This window comes from Panthera tigris, chromosome B3 (genome assembly GCF_018350195.1).
Source record: "Panthera tigris isolate Pti1 chromosome B3, P.tigris_Pti1_mat1.1, whole genome shotgun sequence".
In the NCBI taxonomy this organism is placed as follows: domain Eukaryota; kingdom Metazoa; phylum Chordata; class Mammalia; order Carnivora; family Felidae; genus Panthera; species Panthera tigris.
The window spans coordinates 45,378,104-45,396,609 of NC_056665.1; the positions used below are offsets into that span (position 1 = coordinate 45,378,104).

General features: G+C 43.3%; 1 protein-coding gene and 1 long non-coding RNA gene across 2 annotated transcripts in view; one reads left to right on the forward strand and one right to left on the reverse strand.

Annotated features, from left to right (window-relative positions):
• MYO1E (myosin IE) overlaps positions 1 to 18,506 on the forward strand; it is a 211,567-nt gene that overhangs the window by 48,857 nt on the left and 144,204 nt on the right. The window lies entirely within an intron of this gene.
• On the reverse strand, positions 940 to 7,586 carry LOC107179859. Its single transcript, XR_006218610.1, has 3 exons — positions 7,514 to 7,586; positions 2,849 to 2,999; positions 940 to 1,163 (listed from the first exon to the last, which is right to left on the reverse strand). It is a non-coding gene; the product is annotated as an uncharacterized LOC107179859 (long non-coding RNA).

Genomic DNA, 18,506 nt, shown 5'->3' on the forward strand with positions numbered 1-18,506 from the left:
TCATTGGAATCATTACTGATTGCATACTCTCACCCAAAGGGCTGGATAGGGGTCTTGAAGTATATGTAGCAAACTGTGGGAGTGAAGGTAAGAAGGAAAGAAGGAAATGTCAGAATTCTCATTGGCATTAACGGAGATCCAGTTTGAGAAGCAGAATCTGGTGCTCATTCTGTCCCGTTCCTTCACTGCTGTTATCTAGCAGCTGGGACCCCTGCTTCCTCTTTGTCAGTAGAGAACTCTGCAGGACCTCATCCTTCCGGGACCTCAGGTGTTGAGGCAGCTACTGGCACACCTGTTGGACTAACACATCCTTAGGTGCTACCTGAGACGCTGGAGAGGGCCTGCTGCCCAGGTCATCCTGCAGCTCCTCTGGGTGACATGCACCTGGACTTAGTTTCACTCTGAAGTTAGGAAGTAGTGGCCCACACTTGCAGCTAAATAAAACTGGGAATGATGATCTGCTCAGGCCTGCCTCCTTGACTTCATTTCCCTGCCAGGAATGTTTTCCCAGTGCTCTCTCTACCTACTCGACATCCCAACCTCAAATCCTAGACCAGAGGTTCCACATGAGACTTCATCCCACAGAAATGTTAGCCCAAGGGGCAAAGATACAGGTATAAGAAGGCTTCCTGCAACATTGCTCATAGTGGGGAAACCAGGAATATAACCCAATGGGCCATTTACACATTTTTTTTTTAGATGAATGGCACCGTGAGCAAGTGACTCACCATCTCAGAGCTTCTAGCTTCTTGTTTGTAACATATAAATTACTAATATCCAGCCTGACTACAAGGACTATGCGACGATAAGTATGAAAGCACTTTGTAAATTGCAAATGGTTTTACAAATGTAAGGGATAGGATGACTCAACGGTGAAAAAAGTCCTTTGAGGCCTTTTACAAATAAATTTTATACATTTAAACTCTTGGCACTCAAAGATTTCACATTTGAGGCTTTGCCAACCTGGGGAGCAATCCCATAGCAATTTGCAGTTTAGCTGGGGTAGATGTTTTCATCCATCCATGAACGTGAATATCTCACGTGAGATGAGAAGAGGTGAATAGCTGAAGTAGTAGACGTTAAGATATAATTGAATTATGGAGTCTTTAAAGGCTCATTAAGATAGACGTTTGTTCAGTCCCTTTATGCCCCATCCGTGGGCTCTTTGTTATTGGGAAAGAGTGAGACAAAAAGGTAAAAATTAGAAATATATTATGTAATTAGATAAAACATAAATATACTCATTAAATGGTGAGTATGGCAATATACAGCAATGTCATACGCAGGTTTTATTTACCTGTATTGTGCAATACTGAGGAGAGATGGGAGATTTCTACTGTATGGTGCCTTACTGAGGACAGGACTAACACAAAGCAAAGGGATTCAGGCAGGGAAGATCTGTGGAAGCTTGGAGCTATAGAAGAACTTCTGAGATTACCTTTAATTTTCCCACATTCAAATGGAAAAAATTTCCACCTGAGAATATGCAGCAGCAATTACAAGTGAATTTATTTTTTTTTACTTATTAATTTATTATTGAAGTATAGAGGACTTGAGTCAGGTTTTTTTTTTTTTGTTTTTTTGTTTTTTTTTTTGTTACTGTGGCGTGTGTGTTTATTTTTCTCCCACTTAACGTCCCGGACGTAGGCAGTGCTGTGTTGGTAAGAAGCACTGCAGTTGGCTGGGGTGCAGGCTACTTCCTGTTTTCTGCTCTGCCACCCTAGGGTGTGGCGGTCCTTATGGGCCCACAGGGAACTTTGGCTACCACCTGCCAGTTTTGAGCAAGGGCGGAGTAAGGAGGTCATGCTCCCTCCCCGAGTCTGTGAGATGCCCTAGAGCTTGCACACTCTTCTTCCACTTACATCACCGGCCATGCCTAGCTGCACAAGAATCCCGGAATGAATTCTTTTTTTTTTTCTTTTTTTTTTTCATTTATTTTTGAGAGACAGAGAGAGCACAAGGGGGAGGGGTAGAGAGAGAAGGAGACAGAATCCAAACAGGCTCCAGGCTCTGAGCTGTCAGCACAGACGTGGGGCTCGAACTCACAAACTGTGAGATCATGACCTGAGCCGAAGTCGGATGCTTAACCGACTGAGCCACCCAGGCGCCCCACCGGAATGAATTCTTTATTCTGAGGAGCCATGTGCCGAACTAAAAGCCAGAGATCGTGTTACTGAAGGAAAGGAAGCATAGGTGTTGGGGGACAACTTGGGGGTGCTACCACTGTTCAACCCCTCTCTGTGCCCGTGAACCCGTTGTTCAGACAGGAGGGAATCTGAATGGAAGAGGAGACCTGACCATGCAAGAAGATTGTGACTCAAGGCTTATTGCATCTGTGAGGGAGTTCCCGGGGCAATTGAATGCTGGTTGTGTTTTTGGTTTCACAAAACAAAGGTTTCATTTAAATTAAATTATTAGTGAATGATCTTCCTTGACTTTTTGTTAGATATAAAGGTCGCTCAGAGGAAGTTGCACTCGCAGCTAGGCCATGTTCTCTGTTGGATACGCGCAAGCACACACCGCACTAGCCTCAGACAAGCTCCCTCTTAAACCATGGTCAAGTGAGACCAAATACTGTGTGATTTTGTCTAAGCACAGACTAAAACAAGGCTCCTTTACAACCCATAAAATACCTGCCAAACACTCACCGCCCTGGCTAATAGGAGTGTTCACTCTTGTTTTTCCATTTCACTGCTCTCTGCCCTCCAGTCAGCTCCCTACAGATAACATTTATTGAGATACACAGTCACTGAGCGCCCATCTAGAGCAAACCCTTGACTCCTTAGACCTCCCCACAATCTACCTACCCCCCACCCCCCAGCTCAAATCCTGTAACAGGTTCTAATACCCTCTTACTGAGGAGGTCCATGCAGCTCCATGGTCGTACTCTCTGGTACTTCGGTGAATAATGAGTGCAGCTGTGCAGCTACAAGTGAGTTCCTGGTGGTCTTTGGCTGGAAGACATTGGCATGTTGCATAGTGGAAGGGGAAATCCTGACCTATAAATTCAGAAAATCTTGGTTCGCTTAGAGGAGACCTCAGTGCAACGTTGGGCCAGTTTCTTAACCTCTAAAACCTTCGGTTTCCTGATCTATAAATCGTGGATGGTGATCTCAACTTCACAAGGTTATGAAGATTAAATTATAGGGATGAAAGTGCTTTTGAGAATTACAATGCACTCAGTTTTGACTCTGATGGGGAAAATAATGGCAAATTCTATGTTTCTAAGATTTTCTTTGAGCTGAGGTTAGTGAATAGCTCAATTTAGAGCTTCATTTACATCAGTAAGTAAGTTTGCATTAATAGTCCCCACTTTTTCTGTACTTGGAAAGGAAATTTGAACCAACCACCTGACCCCTGGGCATTTCTACCCAAACCAGAGCAGTTTCAACAGAGCCTTCTTGAAAGAAAAGTTCCATTTCATTTGAATGGAGAAAACAAAAAAAGGCAAAAAGTCACATTATGACTTCTGTAGTGTCATACCTAAATAGCACTTTTCCCCAACAGCCTCTGTGAAGCCCATCTTTTCAATGGGCTTCAGAGGTCTAAAGGAATACTCTAGAACCAAGACCTATTTCAGCTCTAGTTATTTCCCATGGTCACAATCACCCACTCATCACTGTCCAACCGTGAAGTGCCATATATTCAGGAAAGGAACCATTACATTCCTGGTGTTGTTATTTTATTAGGAGAGGGTCCTTCTTGGTTTAGGATAATAAGCAGCTTCTGAAGACTGATTTTGTTTCACTAACCACTCTTTCAAGCTGTGTAGAGGGCCAAATTAGAGATGTTTATATCTCAGGGCTGCTGCTTGCAGACATGAACCTAGCTGTGGTGTTACAGTTCCCACTCCAAGGGGCAACCCAAAAGGCACCGTTGACTCTTGCTTTTGTGTTTCAGTCAATAGATTTTATCAAGTTGGAAGCTGCTTCTACCAATGAGATTTAGATTCTACCGGGGTCTGAAAGTGAAGGCTTTATTTGCAGCATGGAGCTTACCTGTCAAGCTGGATGGTATCTAGAAAAACAATCCAGGGCATCATACTTTTATGTGGAAATCAGTTGAGATGGTAGGTAGTTTGGAGTGATGCTAAGGGATATTCTCCACAGACAACACCTGAGATTCCTTTCTCCATTCTAGAGATGCCCTAGCCTAGCAGACCAATTTCATGGGTGCCCTGGTCACAATGTCACACTTGATCCTGGGCAGAAGAGAGACCCTCACCAGTCTTTACCTTCCAAATACCATTTTCATATTTTAAATTGGCAAGTGTCTTTTGGTTGCTTTCAAACCTTACCTTCATATGATTTACAGACCTTTATATTCAGTTTATAATGCACTTACACCTCGCTGTTTATAAATTTAATAAAGTTGATCAAGCCTGGAGGAGTGCCAAGCACTGAGCTGGGTAGACTGGGAATTCAGACAAAAAGGGACAGATGTCCCCGTTCACAGGGCACTCATGGTCTAGTCAGAGAACCAGTTGTATTCATGTCTAATTAATGGCAAGACAGCTTGTCAAACCTAACAATTGAGATGGGTCCCAAGTATAGCACATTTGTCTCAATGGCCCTGTGAGTTTGGTTGCGACAACCTTTTCAAGGATATAGAACATAAGACCAAGTTGGCCTTAAGTGGCTGCTGCGGTCACCCAACCAGGGCGTCTGACTTGTAAGCACTGGCCTTCTCCACCCCAGCGTGCCTCTCCATCTCTCTTGCTTTGTCAGTATTCCTTCACGGCATGTTGCCATCTCAAGATGACAGACTCATTCCTGAGAATTATATAGAAGCTATTTTTTTTGGGTTGACTGTTCTCTGCAGCCATTTAGAAAGTGCCTCAGGTATCTGGACATGTCTGTCCCCAAATCTTCCTTTAGCAGCCAACTGATCTCCTCCTTGGCATGCTGGTTTCTGTTAGCTACAAGATGTACCATTTTAACCTTTTCTTGCCTCACCTTTTCCCACATCTGATGCTCATCCCGCCCAGGACATTACTGGAGTTTTAGCCAGATCCCCTCCTCTATTATTACCTGCAGGGGAGGCTCTACGTCTGGCAGGCAGAGCACAAATTTACTTTCATTTATGTGTTCTTGCATTTTTATTTATTTATTTATTTATTTTTTGGAAACAGGTTTGAGGATGGGGGAAAGTAAGTTCTGCAAAGTATATCACAAATTAGTATAAGGGCATAAGTTAGGAGAAACTAACAAATTAAATTGTATCCTCATTCTATCTTGGTGTTATCAAAATAACACCTTTATATGGCACCATAAGATTTACAAGGACTTTCCTGCCCTTGATCTGACTGGTCTCTCACCAACAACTCTGAGAGGTTAGAAACAAGAGAGTTCAAGTGAATCCCTCAGGCCACCCAGCCAGCACGGGGCAGAAGAGGAAATTGGAGTCTGTTCTTCAGGCTTCAGTCTTGGGCCTTTGCTCTCTGCCAGGTCAGGGCAGAATACGGACTTTGTGATAATAAAGTTGGCTCAAGTACTCAGAGTGGTTGTTACTTTATTCCTCCCAGCATCCAAGAGAAACTTCTCAATTATGAATTAGAGCCTTCAGGATTAGCCCTGGAGACACTAAGTGCTTTCACCATTGAGGCTCCTCCTGTTAGTAAAGAGGGGACGGAGCGCATCACAAAGGAAGACTAGCTTTCAGGATTGTAACATATGGGTAAGATTTCCTAGGAATGAGGCAAATTCTGAGGGAAGAGAGGGTGAACCCTGGTGACAAGTTGTCATAATATAAATGGGGAATTTTTCTATTTTAAAGTACTTGGATGTAAATATACACTCTAATTTGGAGTCCAGATTTTCCTCCAGGGGATGCTTCCTGGCCTGTGGATACATTAACGAATGTAGGTCATTAACTAGGGAGACATTTTAAACAAATTCTGAGGAGTCGTGCACTTTTACTGCTGAAATTTTAAAAAGGTACAAACAAACCCATTCAAAGAGGTTTTTTTTTTTCTTTTTCCTATTACTCTTGTTATTAGGATTTTATCATTTGGATATTCTCTTAGAGCTCGTCTATGAGCCCTTCAAGAAGCCTGACAAAATTCTTCAGAGCCATACCTCCAACCAAAGAGAGGCATTTGGGAAATGTCTTTCTAAAATTTTTTGTTTGTTTACTTTTTTGAAACAGAGGGAGAGCAAACCGAGTGGGGGGAGGGGCAGAGAGATAGAAGAGAGAGAATCCCAAGTAGGCTCTGTGCTGAGCATGACATGGACCTGATCTTGACCTCACGAACTCTGAGATCATGACCTGAGCCAAAACCAAGAGTCGGACGCTCAACCGACTGAGCCACCCAGGCGCCCCGGGAAATGTCTTTCTAAATTAGAACCCTGGAAGATTTATAACTGGAAGGCAATCACAGGTTTCTAGACCAGTGTAGCGACTCATTGCCTTCCACCAATGTTTAACTTCCTTTTACATCATGGGACTCACTTCCAGATTTCAAAAATTATGATAGCATCAAGGGTAGATTCACTTCCTCTCTTGATGAAGTTGACAGTGAGGGGGCGGGTGGGAAGGATGGGTGGCTGAGAATGGTGGTAGATTTTGTTAAATGGGTCTAAGTGCTTGGTAGTATCTTTTGCCATTAAAGATGTTGGAAAGGGAAGAGGCCTCAGCGTGGGCCGGCAGGCAGAGCCCTGGGAACAGGAAATCCCAGTCCACCCTCAGCCTTGCTCTGAGGACTGGTCCTGCCCGACCTACTGGCTGGGAGGAGCTGCCCTAGATTCTCCTCTAGAAGAGATTCAAGAGAATCCAAAACCTGGCATTTAACACTTAGTGCTTTACCTGGTGATAAATTATGGAGTAGCTAGCGGGTCTGTAAGTAAACAGTTGCTCAAATGCCTTTTCAGCTTCTTTTTCAGCTTCTTTTCAGTGGCGACAAAGTATATCTGACAGAGATCTAACATCGCATTAAAGATTTAGGGACTCCAGTTAGGATATTTAAAATCTCCTGCCAGAGGGGAGATAGTATAGCATACCTCACACCAAATTTCTGAGTCTCATGGTTGGGCATTGAAATTTTTTAAAAAAGCAATGTTTGAGGTGGAAAAAAACCAACTTTTTTTTTAAGTTTATTTTTATTTATCTTGAGAGAGAGAGAGATGGAGAGCAAGAGGGGGAGTGGCAGAGAGAGAGATATAATCCCAAGCAGGTTCTGTGCTGTCAGTGCAGAGCCCGATGTGGGGCTCAAACTCACGAACTGTGAGGTCATGACCTGAGCCAAAAACAAGAGCCGACTTGAGCCATCCAGGCATTCCCCCCACCCCGCAAAAAAAAAAAAAAAAACCCACCAATTTTTAGGGAAAATCTAACCAACTTAATTGAAATGAAGTAAATGATGTCTCACTAATCATTGTCTGACAGAATTTGGGCTGGTGTTGCTAAAATGAAATTAACTACAACGTTCTTAAAATGGGGTCATTCAGGTTGGAATTCACTTGTCAACGAAGATCAAGATCAATGCTTTGTGTGAACTCATGTCTTCTCAGCTTACCTGGCAGCCAGGGTAATATGTTGCAATTAGGTGTGAACTGCACGGACATTCTTCCTAGGAGTCATCAGCTCATTCAGTATCTTTATGTGAAGAAAGAACGGAATCTTATGTCAACACAAGTCATTCTTCACGCTAGGACTACAACTGCAGACTTAAGTAATTAAGTTGTAAGCCTCTGTATCTCTTATATCCCCAGGGGCTGGCACAGTCCCCAGCACAGATGTTGTTGCCTGGGTTAAATGTCTGAATCAGTAAAATCATAGGATATGGTTGAAGAAAAAGACCACAGAGTAGAGTTGTTATTAAAAGAATGCCATCCCTGGGGCGCCTGGGGGGCTCAGTCGCTTAAGCGCCCAACTTCAGCTCAGGTCATGATCTCGCAGTCTGTGAGTTTGAGCCCCACGTCGGGCTCTGGGCTGACAGCTCAGAAGCTGGAGCCTGCTTCGGATTCTGTGTCTCCCTCTCTCTGCTCCTCTCTTGCTCTCTCTCTCTCTCTCAAAAATAAACATTAAAAAAATAATAATAATAAAATGAAATTACTATCATTGTTGCCAATTCTTCTTTATGTTTATGAACCCTTCAGAATTCCAGAGTATGCTAGCAATACTTTATATCTCATTATTCTAGCTAGGAGAGGAGAAATGAATCTTAGATATGAACTTTTTACCTGGAAAGCGTAAGGCTCATTTTTCTAGTGTTGGTTCAGCCGCAGCTATTAAAATCACTAACTTACACATACCTTTCAGGAATGGGCACCAGGCTATACGAGTGACAGGGCAAGGAGAATCTTTGGTCTCAGATAAGCTCACTGGTCTGTATGTCTGTGATAATTTGCCATACAGAGTGCTCAGGGCTTCTTTCCGAGGCTCTGTCTCAGCTCTGGTTGTGGAAGTGGCCATCTACTGGTGGCTCTTATATAACAAAGTCCTCTGAGGTAATAGTTCCACACAGTAGTTATTAGCAAAAAGAAAATGTTTGAGGACTATCCCAGGTGGTAGCAGATTCCCTTGTGGGAACAAGAATGTCTGGAATCTAAGGTTGGTCATAAAGGTCTTCCTTCTTTGTGGCTGAGGAACAATTGTTGGCAGCCTCTTTGAACTGACTGGTTGGACTTCATCCTTCTTACTCACGTTGTTCTTTACCCCCAACCCACTTGTCTCTCCCTGGTTTCAAGCTTTCTGGTCCAAAAGAACTTCCTCCAAGTCCACCATCCAAGTAGACAGATACTCATTCGACAGCATTGGAGCTAAAGAGAGGAGGGTTGGGATTGGGGGTGGGGTGGGCGTGGAGCGGGGAGCAGGCTCATAGGCACACTGATAAAGGAAACCAGAGATAAACATCCCTCATGTAATAGCATTGCATATGGGCAGACCTGATTTCCTTGTACACCTCTTTCCATGGTGCTGTCTGGGCCATTAACAATCAGCTTGACTCATACTTCTGGTTTTCAGTTCAGCTTCTAGGAATGCATTATTTCATGTCCTGTGGAGGTGTAACTTGTCACAGAGGAGGAGCACAGCCACCCAGCAACCTCAGCCTACCTGGAACCCAGCAGGTGTGAGGAAACCAGCTACCGTGTCTCTGAGAAGCCCACATAGATGTTCCATACACCTTGTCTGTCTCTGAAATACTCAGTATGTGAGAGTAATGCATTCTCCCTGAATGCCAAGTAACTGGGTTTAAAATTTTAATTCCATTGGTGCTTGGGTGGCTTAGTCCATTGGGCATCCGACTGGCTCAAATTGTGATCTCATGGTTCGTGATCTCATGATTCCAGCCCCCACATCGGGCTTGCTGATGTCAGCACAAAGCCCTCTTCATATCCTCTGTCCCCCTCTCTGTCTCTGCCCTTGCTCCCCCCGCACGTGTGCACGCACTCTCTCTCTCAAAAATAAATAAACATAAAAAATTGTTTTAATTCCCTCGAAGCTGGTTGTCGAAGTTTGATAAGGAACAGGATATTTATATTGTCTCAAAGTATCTTCCCACATGTTGCTTGGCACTCACAACAGGAAAAATAGCAGTTATGCAGTGGGGAAATGGGACAGTGCTTAACCAAATGATAAACACGAATATCACCAACAAACATCAACAAACATCATGTACCTTCAGATGTGATACCCTGAGAAGGACGCAGAATCACTTGACCAGAATTCTAGCAAAAAAAGCAAAAGCTGAATCTAATTATGAGGAAACATCAGACAAACCCAAACTGAGGGAAATTCTATAAAATATCTGGCCGGATTTCTTTTTTTGTTTGTTTTTATTGAATTTATTTTTTTAAATTTACAGTGCAACAATGATTTCAGGAATAGATTCCTTAATGCCCCTTACCCATTTAGCCCACCCCCTTCCCACAACCCCTCCAGTAACCCTGTTTGTTCCCCATTTTGAAGAGTCTCTTTTGTTTTGTCCCCTCCCTGTTTTTATATTATTTTTGCTTCCCTTATGTTCATCTGTTTTGTATCTTAAATTCCTCATATGAGTGAAGTCATATGATATTTGTCTTTCTCTATTTTCGCTTAGCATAATACCCTCTAGTTCCATTCACGTAGTTGCAAATGGCAAGATTTCATTCTTTTTGATTGCTGAGTAAAACTCCATTGTGTGTGTGTGTGTGTGTGTGTGTGTGTGTGTGTGTGTGTGTGTATGTGTGTATACACCACACCACATCTTATTTATATACACGACACCACATCTTCTTTATCCATTCTCTGTCGATGGACATTTGGGCTCTTTCCATACTTCGGTTGTTGTTGATAGTGCTGCTAAAAACATTGGGGTGCACGTGCCCCTGCGAAACAGCACACCTGTATCCCTTGGATAAATACATAGTAGTGCTATTGTTGGGTCATAGGGTAGTTCTATTTTTAATTTTTTGAAGAACCTCCATACTATTTTCCAGAGTGGCTGCCCCAGTGGCTGCTGGTGGGTTTGCATTCCCACCAGCATGCAAAAGAGATCCTCTTTCTCTGCATCCTCACCAACATCTGTTGTTGTTAGCCATTCTGAAAGGAGTGAGGTGGTATCTCATTGTGGTTTTGATTTGTATTTCCCTCATGAGTGATGTGGAGCATTTTTTCATGTGTCGGTTGGCCATCTGGATGTCTTCTTTGGAGGAAGTGTCTATTCATGTCTTTTGCCCATTTCTTCCCTGAATTTGTTTTTTGGGTGTTGAGTTTGAGAAGTTCTTTATAGATTTTGGATACTAACCCTTTATCTGATATGTCATTTGCAAATATCTTCTCCCATTCTGTCGGTTGCCTTTTAGTTTTGCTGATTGTTTCCTTCGCTGTGCAGAAGCTTTTTATTTTGATGAAGTGCCAATTGTTCGTTTTTGCTTTTGTTTCTCTTGCTCTGGAGACGTGTTGAGTAAGAAGTTGCTGCTATCTGGCCTGATTTCTTAAATATGTCAGTATTATAAAGGATGAAGGAAAGCTGAAGAGCTGTTAAAAATTAAAGGAGACTAGAGAAATATTAAAACTAAATGCAATACATGATTATCTGGCACCAAACAAACAAAAATCTTATAGGACATTATTGGAATAATTGATGAAACTGGAATATTGACTTGGATAAAAAGTATGGTATCAATGTTACATTTCCTGAGGTTGTTTACTTTGGTTATATAAGAAAATTCCTTTCTTAGGAAATACAGATTGAAGTATTAAGGAACAATAGGACATGATGTATACAAGCTATTTTCAATGGTTTATATTTTTTAAAAATCCACATATATAGAGAGAGGGAGAGAGAGAAAGGAAGCAAGGGAGGCAAAATGTTACAAATTGGTAACAAGTAGAAGAATCCTTTGTGTGTTTTTTGGTAACTTTTCTGAAATGGCAAAATTATTTTTAAAAAAGTTTTTCAAAAAACCATACTTCTGTGTGGTGCCTGGGTGGCTCAGGCCGGTTAAGCATCTAAGTCACGAACTCGCAGTTGGTGAGTTCAATGCCTGCATCCAGCTCTGTGCTCACAGCTCAGAAACTGGAGCCTGCTTCGGATTTTGTGTCTCCCTCTCTCCCTATTCCTCCCCTCCTTGCACTCTGTCTCTGTCTCTCTCTCCCCATGATAAATAAAGATTTAAAAAAAAAACCCATACTTTTGTTATTCTATGATCATAAAGAAACAAAATGAACAGAAAATCCAGTGGTCCCTCTATGCTGGGATGGGTCAGCAATCTGCCGAAAGGGCAGGAAAGATATTTTTGTCCCCTTTCTGCCCCCAATCCTGACTCCTGAATCAAATCCTCCCAACCAGATGTGGACGATTCCTGTGGAGACCGCATCCAGCAGGTCCCAACTCTGTTTCAAGGGCAATCAGCCTGGGGAGCTGCTAGGCAAGCTGGCTCTTCTAGAAACCCCATCTTGCCCCCACAGAGCTGTGTGTTCTCTCAGCACCAGTAGTGGTGGTCGCAAATTGGTCAGTAAGAAACCAGATCGGTTTTGGGTTGTAATGTTGCACATAATGCAATGAGTGAACAGAAAGAATGTAGCCCAGTGAAAGGGCGGCCTGTGAACTCTGGGTCTGGTTCTGAATATCCTTATGATGCCCAGCATAGAAAACAGGAAACATCGGTTAAAACGGGAAATCACTGTGGGCTGAATTACTGTAATTCCTCATTTCACTTAGAAGTTGGCATGGAGCAGGGCCTTCATCCACAGCCTGAAGTCTCCTTCTTCTCCGTGCCTTGATAATTTTGCCCTTTCTCTAGGGGGGTGTATTACCAAGCTCAGAGGCTTTTAGGCTGGAATTGCTACCTTTAAGTAAGCTTAGAAATTGTTTTTAAAGAGCTGCTTGTTTTCTCCCTGTCTCTAGGTTTAAAAGCAGTCTAGCTCTGCTGCTGGTTCTGGTTCCCTCCTCCTGCCCCCTCTTTATTTCTAAGTAGGCGAGACACAGCACACGGAGACACTCACAGCCCAGCTTAATAATATCCCACAATGGGTGACATAGCCATTATCATGCTAGACGGAGAACACAGAGGCTGTTCCCCAAGGCTGATGAGCCCAACTGGAAATTTGCTCTTCTGCCCTCCCTGAATCTTTACCACTCCCCCTAAAGTATCAGGAAAGGTTTACCAGTCTGTCCAGGCTGAGATCCTTATGCCTGCTCCCTGCCTGCCTCCTAGAGTTACTTTAGGACTCACCTGGGATGATAAACAGCTAAGGAACAAGACTGGAAGCAATAGACACAGTAGAGGGGGCGTTATTTCTCTTATTGGATGGGGACCCGACTACAGTCGTTGGGCCTGTTTCCTTTGGAAGGCGGACGGTTTTTCTGTGTGACCCGGGCTGCACCCTCTGATGGGGATTCCATCTTGGCTGCCTGTTTCCTGTCTCTGGTGCCAAGTACTCAGCCTTGCCCCTCTGGCCTTCCTTGGCGGCTTCTATTTTTCCTTCCTATCTATCATCATGATTTTCTGCCTCACCAATGAAAGTATGCTTGATGAAAATAGGAGCCTCGTCTGTGTAAGTCTGCAGGTGTTATCCCTGCACCTAGAACAGTGCTTGGCTCCTAGTAGGCACAGAACTGTTGGAATGAATGAATGAATCGGTGAACAAACACACAAACAAATGGATGAAATGCTTCCTATCCTTGGTTTTTTTTATCTCCTGCTTGCTTCCTGTTCTGTGCAATCTCACGCATGCCTTATGGCAACAGCTTTTATAGCCAATGAAGGACTCTTAAATTGATGTTCCTGGCCCATTTCTTGCTCCCAAGCTCCAGAGTTCCAGATTTGAACACCCAATGCCTGATGTGGACAAGTTCAATAAAAAAGAGATTATGAGTATAGGTTCTGGCAGGAGAATACTCACTGGTATTGATATAACTTCTTTGTTCTTGAGGTTTCTCATCCTTAAAATGGGGGTTAATAATAATGCTGACTTTACAGGCTTGCTGGGTCAATTAGGTAAGTTAATATATGTAAATAGCTTAGAATGTTGCTTGCTACATAGTGAGCCATCCATAGAGTTTACTGGACAGTGGTTTCACTCCAGCTTAGTATGTCTGGTAAATTGGGGTGATTGCTTTCTGCCTTTTTTCCCTGAAGGAATAAAAGGGGCACTGCTGAATCGTGAATTGGTTTTCCAAACAAAGTGCATACTTATTCTTTGCTTGTAGCATTTGGTTGTAGCATTTGGACCATGGATACCCATGCCTCCCTGCTCAGCACCAGAAAAGTGGCTCTCCTAACCCAGCAACCACGTGGTTGAAGTCGTTCATGCACCGTGAGGCCCCTGCCTTGGTCTGCACACTCCTGGTTTCCCACCGCTTGCACACCAATGGGAGGGATCCTCCATTATGGTTTACAGGTTCACTTCTTCGACTTGTAGAAATTCAGTCCCTTCTTTGGCTCTGTGGATGACTCAGGCAGCAGATAGCGGGTTATGTTCAGATAAGAGAAGACCCTCTAAATGGGTAGGCCCATGCTCATTTTGCAGTCTTGTTTGTAACTATAGTAATGTCACAATTCAGTTGAGATTTTCATCCCACTGGTGAGGAAATTCATAGTGAAGGTTACTACAGCAACCTTAACTCTGCTGGGGGAAAGCATATCCCTTACAATGGGGCCTTTCAGAGGCTGGGCCCCAAAGCTGGGCAGTGATTCAGTCTATTCAAAACACAATGGGGCAAAATAGAATAGAGAGGAACGACACATTGTTTTAGACCTCACATCGCCATCTCTAACACTGTGCATGCTTGTCCATCCTGGTGCCTAGCTTCAGTTTTATTCCTCCTGAATACACTTTTAATTTCACACCTCACGTGCCTGCCAGTTGAAGTGCATTTTATGTAAGTTTAAATAATAATGACAGTTCTACAGACAGAAAGTGTACAAACTCATAGCCAGAAAGTGCTGCAGAAATACCTTTAAGAAAAGGTGGTACAGACTTTTATTTGCAGACCGGGGAAACGCCAATTGAATATGTTTGAAACTATTCAAACTGCTCTTCAAAACTGAGTCCTGGGGGCGCCTGGGTGACTCAGTCGGTTAAGCGTTTGACTCTTGGTTTCAGCTTAGGTCACGATCTCACGGTTTCGTGAGTTCGAGCCCGATATCCAGCTCTGTGCTGATAGCACAGAGCCTGCTTGGGATTCTCTGTCTCCTCTCTCTCTGCCACTCCCCCATTAGCACTGTCTCTGTCTCTCTCAAAATAAATAAATAAACTTAAAAAAAACAACAACTGAATCCTGTAAAACCACCACGGGGTTTTTTGTTTTTGTTTTTGTTTTTTTTTTAAGGATAAAAATTTTAAATTACAAAAAATTTTTTTTAATTTTTTTAAAATTTATTTTATTTTATTTTTTGTTTATTTATTTTTTGAGAGAGAATGCAAGTGGTGATGGGGCAGAGAGAGACAGAGAGACAGACGATCCGAAGCAGTCTCCACTCTTTCAGCAGAGAGCCCGATATAGGGCTCAAACCCACAAACCTTGAGATCATGACCTGAGCCGAAGTCGGACATTTAACTGACTGAGCCTTCCAAAATTTTTAAATAAAATCACCCTTGCCTTTATTCACACCCACTCAAAACAAAGCCACCCACCAAACAAAATTTACCCACCGACAGGCAATGATTGGTTCACTTACTGTTTTTTTAACTAGAGAATGTTACATAGGCTTTTCAAAGCTGAATATAGCCGTCTGGCGTGTGAACTGTAGTTGTATCAAACAAAAAAACTGTGGTTTTCCTAGAATGGAAGTCGGAAGGAAACTTTTTTCTTAATTTTTTTTCCTTTAGAGCGTTTATAGTATTTTATTTATTCACACGCTTGCCCGATGATCAAACAACTATTCTTAAGTTGTATATTTAGATCTCTAGGGTTGTCTTATGTCTTTCTCTTCTTTAATGTTTCCCGCATGTTTAATTTAAATCATTTTCCTTTTATCTTTCCCAGGATTTCAAGCTATTTCTCTTGCCTAACCTTGTGCTCTTGCTCCGCTGAATTGAAAAAAAAAAAAATTCAAAATGAGCTTTTCTTGTATATGCAAAACCAGCAGCTACTTCTGAACCTTAAAGCCAAATTTCATCAAACAAACCATGAAACGTTTTGCTTTTGGTTCCAGTGAACCCTAACTGATAGTGTGGTCACTTCCAGGTATCTTAGGGTATCAGCTATTTGATCAGTAAGTAATACTGTGCTTTTGGCCCAACTCCCAGGCAGTGAAGGGGTCACAGCCAGGGAGAGCATATTGGGACCACTGGTGCTACTTGTCCTTATATTTTGGGTCTGGGACTCAGGTAGAAAGGGATTTTTCTGCCCTTGGGAGCAGAGTGTAGACAAATCTTCTCAGCATTTTTGCAACCAGAAACCATGCAGATGTGTTTGCAAATCCACTTGGGGTCTGGCTGGCAGTTTTTGAGCACAACCCTCTTTGTGAGGTGGTAATGTTGATCTCCAATGTCTATTCACTGCCCTGCCCAAAACTGAGTGCACTGTTTTCTCCATAACTGGGTGGGCACTCTCTACCTAACACAGAGAGCAGGTCTCACTTGGTCTCAAATCCTTGTCTAAAGTGATTTCTTAGTAATACTGCTTTGGGATCATTTGGGTGTCAGTCCCAGCCCCCTTGACTCCCATTCCTGTCCACACTATAAACAAGATCAGAGTTTGCTGTCCGCTCTTGACTTTGCAGGGCTGGAGGTGGCATGCCATTAGACCTGGGAAGCTCTCTAGTATATTCCTCCCGCGGCTCCCTACTGGTGACTGTTTTGGCAATTAACATTTGTCTTGCCTATTTTGTCTCAGAGAGATTTTCTGTGGGGTTATTTTTAACGTATTTGAGTGTCTTCATTGTGGTAAAAAGCACCTTTGCCATAGAAGGAGACCAGCATCTATTCCCCAAAGAGCAGTGAATGAGAAGCCTGCCCTTACTGAAGACCCAGGTGTGGGGCTCTGTGTTTGAAGCAGGCTATGAGGAGTACTTTGAAGGAGAGGGGGCAGAGGCAGAGGCCCAGCGTCGCAAGGTAGCTCCAACCCTCTGGCCTCCCAGCTCCACTGAGGCTTCTCACAGCACCCGTTATCCTTCTACACGTCAGTCCTATCAGTGTGCCTAAAATGCCCCTAAAATGTGTAGAGTGGCGATCTCTGTTCCACAGCCAAGGCGATCCTTCATTCAACTTGCCGTGTGGGATCTAAGGGCAGTGTTCGGTGCTGCACCTGAAACCTTGCCGTCGGGTGATGGGTCTCCCTGGAGGGATTTTCACAGTGTGGAGAATCCACTTCTTTTGTCTTCCACCATAGCCTCGATGGAAGCTCCTGTGGGTTCCTAAACCCACCAAACCTGAGAACGGATCTGGACTCCATGACTCTCTCTCTGGCCAAGTCTTTCATCTGTTACCTGGGGATCAGAGTACGTCGCTGGTTCTACAGTTCCTTGGAGTCCAAGTGAAAGAAAGCACCTAACATAGTATTTAACACATAGTAGGTGCTCAAGAAAAGCAATGCCCGTTCCCTGTTCCCGAAGCTTTGTGGATCACACCTTTTGGTGGCATGGGTTGCCTTTTGGATGCTATATTACATTTTGCAGAATACAGTAAGCAATGGGATTTCTTGGATTTTCTATGGTGTTGTGAACGGTGAACTGCTGTGACCCACCCATGCCCCACAATCACATCAGACATGGTTAGGTTGTGTTTTGTTTTCAATTTTAGTGATTTCAGTTTTAGTGATTTAGTGATTTAAAAATTCCTACTGGAAGGGGCACCATAGAATTCTACAGCCAGAGATCGCTAGTTAGATTATAGCTTTCCAATTTCTGCTGACATTTCCCTCCCATATTCTGGAGAGTGCCTTTCTCCTTTACCTACTTGCCTCTGAGTTTTAAGCCAATGCCAGGACTTCCCCTCCCCACTCCCAGCCCTCCCCACTGCCCATAAACAGAGGCCTATGGAAGGCAAGGGGTCCCAGGAAAGTGGTCCTCAAACTGTGGGATCTCTGTACTTTTGCATGCATGATAAACCCCCTGGAAGGCAAATTTAAAACTTCTATTTATGTTTATCTTAATTTTTCAAATATTTAATATTTGGATGGACACAAGTGACCCTCATACAGTCTGTTTGCCAGAGGGTCAAGGTTCACAAATGCTAATGTTTATTATTTGAGACTTTTCAAATATTTACATGCCTAGACTTATTTGTTCTTTCCAGAACCTCTGTGGGTGATAAAAACCTTTGCTACAGGTTTGCTCAAGAGTGGTTGGCAGCAGAGGGCTGCAAATTGCTGCACGGAGGCTGGAGGACCCAAGTTCTAGCCCCGGTTCTACAACTAAGTAGCTGGCACCACGGGCACGAATCACCTCCCCGGGCCTCAGATTCCTCATCGGTACAGGAAAAGCTTGGACTGGTTGACAGATAGGCGAGGCCCCTTCTAGCTCTAAAATTGTAGGATTTGGAATGTGAATATAGAAGCATTCTGCCTGTTCCTGACCTTTTTTTCCTTTGTAGTTGGTTTAAACACCTTTACTTTTTTCCCATAAGGTACCAATCTGTTACTCAAGTGGTCCTTACTGTACTTCTTCATTATAGGTTTCCTTTTTAGTTAGCCTGTTAAATCCCCTACGTGCCTTCTCTGGCACCAGCTGTCTTTATTCTTCTCCTTTTTTTAAATTAAAAAAAAAATTTTTTTTAATGTTTATTTGTTTATGAGAGAGAGAGAGCGCACCAGACAGAGTGTGAGCGGGGGAGGGGCAGAGAGAGAGGGAGACACAGAATCTGAAGCAGGCTCCAGGAGCCGTCAGCACAGAGCCCGACGCGGGGCTCGAACTCACAGACCATGAGATCATGCTCTGAGCCACGCGCCCCAGGGCAACAACTGTCTTCTGTTCTGCTGCAGTAGATTCCTATTCTCAGAATCTGGGTTCAGACCATTCACATGTCGTGCAATTCCACTTCACTTGAGTATCACGAAACTTTAAAAATTCTGTATTTCATTATTGAATCCTGTCTCTGCTATCATCTTATCAGCCCAATGAGACGACAATTTTCCA